The sequence below is a fragment of the Gigantopelta aegis genome, unplaced genomic scaffold (genome assembly GCF_016097555.1).
Source record: "Gigantopelta aegis isolate Gae_Host unplaced genomic scaffold, Gae_host_genome ctg4168_pilon_pilon:::debris, whole genome shotgun sequence".
Taxonomy (NCBI): domain Eukaryota; kingdom Metazoa; phylum Mollusca; class Gastropoda; order Neomphalida; family Peltospiridae; genus Gigantopelta; species Gigantopelta aegis.
The window spans coordinates 8,360-16,718 of NW_024533715.1; positions in this window are offsets into that span (position 1 = coordinate 8,360).

Consider the following 8,359-nt stretch of genomic DNA (forward strand, 5'->3'; position numbering starts at 1 on the left):
ATATATATATATATATATATATATATATATATATATATATATATATATATATATATACACGTATGAGTTCCCAATTTAGAGGCAAATTAAATAACATTTTTTTATTATTTGATGTTGGTGGCCTTTGACATTTTATCCCCCCCCCCCCCAGTCTTCTGAGTCTTCTGAGTCCGGCCCTGCATTAAATTTATTTTTAAATTTGGAAAGCACATTCCTGCGGTGTGTGAGGTGATTTGTGTTTATTACTGTGCTACACCTCAATTGTTTTAGGTTAGGTATGGTATGCTAATAAAGAATTGATATAATAAAATAAAAATACATAATACATTAGCTAAATTTATTAAATATAATGCACCTACAAGAAAGGGTTACATGTTCTGTTTGTTTACATCTATATTTAACGGAAAGATTAGACAATGCTGTTACACACTGCAAAACAACAATAACCTTGATTTAGTGAAACAAGCTATAATGGCCTTCACGTAGCCTCAGATCCCAATCTTTTGATATGCAAATGACCGTAGTTATTTATAGGAGAAATAACGTACATTCCGAACACACAGAGATTTTTAAAAAGTGGAATTAAGTCAACTTCGTGCATTTTATATGATGATTTGTATATAAAACCTGTCGGGGTTTGGCTTTGTTTTCATGTAAATGCAAAGAAAACAAATATCGAATAAGAAATAAACGTAACATTTGCAAAAAACTTTGGGTCTAAATAATTGGAACAGGATAATAACACGTGACTTACAATATTATGTAATTATTCTACACAAGATATTGTTTGTCAAGTTCGCTGATTAAGAACTTTTTTTAATGCTAATGCTATCACGTGACAGCAAAATCAGCATGTCGCCAGTAGGCCTATAGGGGGAGGCGATATATTGTCAAGGCTATCATCGATATAGGTAAATAATTAAGGAAGAAATAAGTTTTTTGATATTATTAAAAGTCATTTGTTCATATCACAGCATTTAAACATAAATTTAATTTACTAAAAATATTTTGGAGAGAAATTTTACTCTGTCGCCAATTTTCATGTCAGTACCGTAACGCGACGTTAACAGAAGCAACATTAATATAACCTACGTTGAATTAAATAAAGTTATTGTCTGATCATTTGAAAGTTGTCATAACCACTATTTTACGAGCACCGCAGGCAAAATCGCTTGTGTGATTACAAAGTTTTGGTCAGTTTACTAAAGCTGGAATTGGTATGTTTATTCGACATCAGTTCACTAACGCAGATTGGCAATGGATTCTGTGAGTTTGGCAGTTAAATGACCATATAGCTATGTAAAAAGGAATGGCGTGTTGGCTATGGCACCGTGAAACATTGCATACAGTTATACATTTTAAGAAAAATGTAGTCAGTACCGTAACGCCAGTACCGTAACATATCGTGTCGTTACGGTACTGGCACAGTGTTACATAATGACTGACATAATGGGTACCATAAAGTGCACAACAGATATTAATATTTGTGATTTTATATAATAGTATACTAAATTAGATCGAAATACCTAAAAACTATCAAATAAAGTATTCGTACCATTTCACCTTTTAAAACTTCTAAAAATCATAAATACAGTATGTTTTCGAAACTTTGTATAGTAAGTTTATAGCTACTTAACTGTACCAGATTTTCTAGTGCAGACCCTGTCCCAGAGGAGGGTGTTGAAAATATTATCCGCCCACAATCCCCACCATCACCAAACTTCACAATGTCTCTAAAATCCAGTGTTTAACGAATAAATATGATGGAGGTAGTTTTAGTAGTTAAAAATGTAATATCATGGTCGGCTGTTGTTTTCCTTATTGTTTGTTTGTTCGTTTGCTTGTTTTTGAGTATGCGTGCATTTTAGTGCGTTTTGGGCTAGTTCTTTATTTATTTATTTATTTATTTATTTATTTATTTTTATTAAGGAAGATTGCTTTCGTCAAGATATGATGTATGTTTCTTTAACTTAAAGTACGACAAAAGGCATTTTTGATGTTGCAACCTCTCATTACAAAACTACAGCCGTCACTGAATTATTGAGATGCATTTATGCTTTGTAATACTTAATGCGATAATCTATATATAGAATAATTGGCATTCATTTAATACAGGACTTAAAGGTAGACTATACAGTCAAACAGTAGCCTTATGTGTTAGGAAGATGCATACCCGGGCCTCCAACACATACTGACTCTTTATGAAATGAAAAAAAAAAATTGAAAAAAAAAACGCGCGGAGTTAACAGAAAATCGTGATTATTCCTGCTAACTAGGGGCAGCCATTTTGTTTCGTTTTCGTGGCGTCCGGTATTATGGCTCGGGGCGAAGTGACGTCAGCTCCGACCAACTCCTGTGTGCACAGTGTAAACAAAAGCAATACTTTACAACAAAACGCTTCGCTTTAATCAACCAGACTTGTAAAACAACATAAATGACATGATAGTATAATAAACTATTTACCTAATTATATTTCAATTTGCATCAACAGAACGAAACGGAGTTATATAGAATTTTTGTCTCTTAAAAAATCAAAAAAAAAGAAAAAAGAAGCATATTATTAAACCTATTGGTAGAGTACGCGGTAGCAAAAACGACCACTCACGATACCAAAGTGATACTTTTTTTTCTGTTGGACTACATACTTGTTCAGTTTTGTGATTTTACATGGGAAAGCCTACTTAATCAAGGGCTTTACGGAATTGTTTACAGAAATAAAGCTGGACGGCTGATGATGCCCATTAACATGATAGGGGCTGCAGGTTACAATACCCTGTGATCTTAAAAAAAACAGGCACGTATTTTTGTATACGTGTGTGTAGATAGCGGCAATCAATTACCTTGACTGGATGCCATGCAAATATACACCCGCCAATCACGTCTTTTTAGTGTGTCTAAACACAGTGTCTGGGGACCGTCTAAATATACACCTGCCAATCAGGAACCACAGGTACAGACCATGGAAAGAAAAGACCAGTTAACTAAGAAAACACTCCGATTATCATTTCAGTACGTGAGTTAATGTATGGAGGACAAAACATAGTACAGTTATTTCGACACTTTGACAGTGGTGGTTTATTTTGTATTGTAAAATAATATATAGTTATTGCTGACTTACTGTGATGTATATTATTACAAAATCCGCAAAAATCAGGTACGTTATTATTTCTTCAGTTCTAAGACTAATTTCTGACATGACACGTTAAGTATCACGTAATCACCAGCTCGCCAGAGGGCGTATTCACTGGGATGGTACGAAATGGCTGCACCCGTAATATATAAAAGCCGTCCAATTTAACCTGATAGAACAAGTTTATTGCATAAAGTATTACATAACACTTATAGCAAATATACAATGAAAAAGACAAATTAAATGTAGAGCCAGTGACTCAGTAAGAAGGTTAGATAAAGAAAATACATGAAAGTATAAAGCTGTGAAGAACAGATAAGAAACCAATTATAACAATAACTGGCGTCTCTGCATAGCAAGATGTACATATTTTGCTAAATTAATAAAACATTTAGGGATATCACAAGACATTAGCGTATAAAACTTTTGGATATTTGGCCACCTATTGTAAATCTTATTTAAATACTGTTGTCTTAAATCTCTATACATTGGGCAAACTAACACAAAGTGATATGCATGTCCTGGATTGTCAACTGTCGGCCAGATCACAAAGAAGAACCAGGAAACATAACTAACACAAAGTGATATTCATTTTCTATAACTTTCAGACAAGATGACATTACGTGGCTGCGTTTTTGCGAATATTCACATTTTGGAACTTTATTGTACAGTGAGTTTTTTTTAAGTGTGGTGGTGAAATCTCTGATCATAAGGTATATTATGATATCGACCCGTTTCGTATAACATACTATGAGAAGATAACCAGACGTTAGTGAGCGTTTTAAGTGTGGTGGTGAAATAAAAGATAAATATGTTTCACACTCAAAACTTTGTTTGAACTTATTACAATGTTTTAATTTAGAAATAAAATGACGTTGATCGTTCCATTCTTGTAAGTATTGATCCATTATCCGTTGTTTAATATATGGTAAGCAAAATAAAGAAATGTTTTATTTAACGACGCACTCAACACATTTTATTTACGGTTATATGGCGTCAGACATATGGTTATGGACCACACAGATTTTGAGAGGAAACCCGCTGTCCCCACTACATGGGCTAACTCTTTCCGATTAACAGCAAGGGATCTTTTATTTGCGCTTCCCACAGGCAGGATAGCACAAACCATGGCCTTTGTTGAACCAGTTATGGATCACTGGTCGGTGCAAGTGGTTTACATCTACCCATTGAGCCTTGCGGAGCACTCACTCAGGGTTTGGAGTCGGTATCTGGATTAAAAATCCCATGCCTCGACTGGGATCCGAACCCAGTACCTACCAGCCTGTAAACCGATGGCTTAACCACGACGCCACCGAGGCCGGTATATGGTAAGCAAGACAACACTTAATCTTGACTCCGCCAGACATCTGACTTACTTAGACTATCAAACAGATATTAAAAAATGTATGAATCGCAAAAGTAAACTACAAGTAAATCTACATTAACTTAGTTAACTTTGAAGGAGGGATAGAATGTTTTATTAAATGACGCACTTAACACAATGTAAATACGGTTATATGGCGTCGGACATATGGTTAAGGACCACACAGATAATGATAGAGGAAACCCGCTGCAAAGGGTTACCTTTTTCGACCAGAAGCAAGACATCTTTTATGTATGAATGAATGAATGAATGTGTGTTTAACGACACCCCAGCACACAAAACATACCGACTAGCTTGGGATTAGCATGACCACACATACATGATAGTATATACTACGGCCTATGTTACACCAGTTGTGAAGAACTGGCTGGAATGAGACGGGAATCGACCCAAGGCCGATCGCGCATGAGGTTTAGTTCATGTGAGAGTGTGTTCTTTTACCCCGAGCCGAAGACAATAATTGTTAACAATTTATTAACGGAGCCGTACCACGCGGGCGCGAACGAAACCACTTGCCAGTGACGAAAAATAGTTCCATCGAGTTTTTAACTTCAAATGTTTGTAATACGAAATTGTCTGAAACAGATATTAATAATAATAAAAAAAAAACCCTGTTTTTATCAGAAATGTATGTAGTAAAAAAATAAAAATATAAAAAACCCACACAAAAAACACAACTGTTGCTAATCGCGCATTAATACAATAACACCACGACCGTAATTAGGTGGCCGAGTTCAACATTGCAGCTTTTAAAAGTATTGAAATAGTGTATTTTATAGTAAAAATTAAATTAATTATGTATACTTGATTGATTATCAATGTTATTTATAATATAATTATTGTTTTAGCATTAACTGGGGTGGCTGGAAACTGTTGGAAATTACAGACGGGGTATAAGAGAATTTGGCTCCGCCCACAGGGGTATAAGGGATTTGTCCAACGGCAAACAACCAATGAGATTAAAGAATTTTCATGAAGGCGAGATAACAGTAAATGTCACCGCACGTTATCTTTTTTCTTTGAATTGTCATATATATAGCGACTGTGTACCTACTCACACAGATAAAACTTCAAAATGGCAGAGAAAACCTGAGATTTCGTTGGTTGTCACTTAGATTTACCTCAGTACGTTCTCTTCTTGATCATGTTAAATTAAGGCAACATGACCAATATTTACAACAATGGAATAGTGACACATCCTCATCATCAAGAGGCAAAACGTACTCCATATTTAAAGACATTTTTTGTTTTGAGAAATGCTTTACTTTATTACCACAGAAATCCTGGGCATCTTTATTAAAATCCAGAACATCCAATCCCTATCTGCCAATCGAAACAGGACGCTGGAACAACATCCCAGTAGAATATAGAACATGTATGTTTTGTAATAATGATATTGGTGACGAATTTCACTATTTATTCATGTGTACGTTTTTTGCAAACTCTCGTAAATCATTGTTAAAACCATATTACTAAAATTTACAGGACAAACAGAAGGAATTGGATATTGAATTGATTCAATTAACAAATTTTTTTTTAGACGATACTGATGACATTAGTGTTAAAAAACCTATAATAGATCATATTAAAATTTTAAATAATGAATTAGAAAATATCAGTAGTATTAAAGCTAAAGGTAATTTTGTTAGAGCAAAAGCTAGATCGATTGAAAAAGGGGAAAACCCACTAAATACATTCTAAAATTAGAATCAAGAACTTTTCTAACTAAATCATTTGTAGAATGAGAGACGGCTAGTGGCAATGTAATTAAAGATTCTCTTGGCATACTAAATGAAACAAAGCACTTTTTTCAAAAAATATTCTATAAAAACAAATACTCAAATAGATTTAGAACAACTATTTCAAAATTGTGAATCTCCAAAAGTAGATCCAACAACTTCCAAAAGTATTGAAGGTGAGTTAAAATATGATGAATTACTTGCATAATTAAAAAATATGAAGAATGAGAAAAGTCCAGGACCTGATGGATTTACAGTGGAATTTTTGAAAAAAAATTGGAGAGACTTAAATAAATACTTAATCAACTCTTTAAATTATGCTTATAATAATGGAATGCTTTCAATTACTCAAAAACAAGGTTTGATTATATGTATTCCTAAAGTAAATAAATTAAAAAAATTATAAAAAAAATTGGAGACCCATCTCATTGTTAAATGTTTCTTACAAAATAGCTTCTGCTGCAATTGCACAAAGAATAAAATTAATTTTACCAGCTATAATAAGTGAAGAACAGAAAGGTTTTTTATCTGGAAGATTTATAGGTGAAGTGACAAGATTAATATATGATATTATGAGTTACACAGAATTACATAATATCCCAGGACTACTGTTATTAATAGATTTTGAAAAAGCTTTTGACTCAGTAAATTGGAATTTTATTAATGAAGTCTTAAAATTCTTTGGCTTTGGTGAATCAATACAGAAATGGATTTCCATATTTCAAAGAGATAGTCAGTCTAGTGTCTTGGTTAATGGATTTGCATCATCTTTTTTTAAATTGGAAAGAGGGTGTAGACAGGGCGATCCAATCTCCCCATATATATTTCTTCTTTGTTTAGAAATATTAGTCAAGTTATTGAAAAACAATAAAAACATAAAAGGAAAAAAACTTGGAAATATAGAATATTTAATTACGCAGTTTGCTGACGATACAACCGTGATATTAGATGGAACAGAAAAAAGTCTCTATATCACCTTAAACACCCTTGCATTTTTTGCTCGTTTTTCAGGTCTTAAAGTAAATGTGGACAGACTAAACTAATTTAAATAGGGTCGAAAAAACGTAGTAGATATAAGATATGTCGGGACTGGCAATTTGACTGGACAGAACAATTTACTTTATTGGGGAATAACTTTGATATTGACTTGGAAAATATGATAGAAAGTAATTTTAGGGAGAAATTTAAAGCTATTGAATCTATTTTGAACATTTGGTCAAGTAGAACTCTTACTCCATTGGGAAGAAACACAGTATTAAAAATCTCTTGTTCTTGGAAAATTAAATCATTTATTTTCCTCTATTCCAAATCCACCTATTAATGGTATTCAAGAACTTTAAAAAAAGTTTTTAAATTTTATTTGGAAGGGTAAACCTGACAGAGTTAAACGTATACAAATGAATTATACTATTAGAGATGGAGGAATTAAAGTACCAAATATTCAAACATTCATTATGGCACAAAACATCGGTTGGATTAAAAGGCTTGTATGTATAGATTCAAAGTGGAGATCTCTTATTTTCGGTGAAGTCAATATGTTAGAAAATATTATGGAATTTGATTCAAAATATATAGAAAAAAATATTTTATCAACCATAAAAATAATTTTTGGAGAGATACTCTTTTATCTTGGTGCATCTATCTTAAAAAATTTAAAAATAAAATTGTTAGTGAAAATGATGTCCAGACTCAATAAATCTGGTTTAATGATGACATTAAAGTAAATAATAAATCAGTGTTTTATGACAGTTGGCACAAGATAGGAATTAGATTTATAAATGATTTATTAGATGACAGTGGATTATTTATTACATTCCCACAATTTAAAAACATTTATAATCTTGATGTCAACTTTTTAAAATACCATGGTCTTTTAAGTGCAGTGAAGCAGTATTGCAATACATTTAAAATAAAAAAAATTAAAAGAAAGTTGCAAAATCCTATTTTTCCCTTTAATAATTCGAATCTAAGATAAGTTGTAAAGGCAGTAAACAGTTTTACAATATTTTATTGGATTCGAGATTTTTAAAATATAAATTTAATTTAAAATGGGAAAAAAGAATTAAATTTCAAATATGATGATGATGATTGGAAAACGGTAAATAC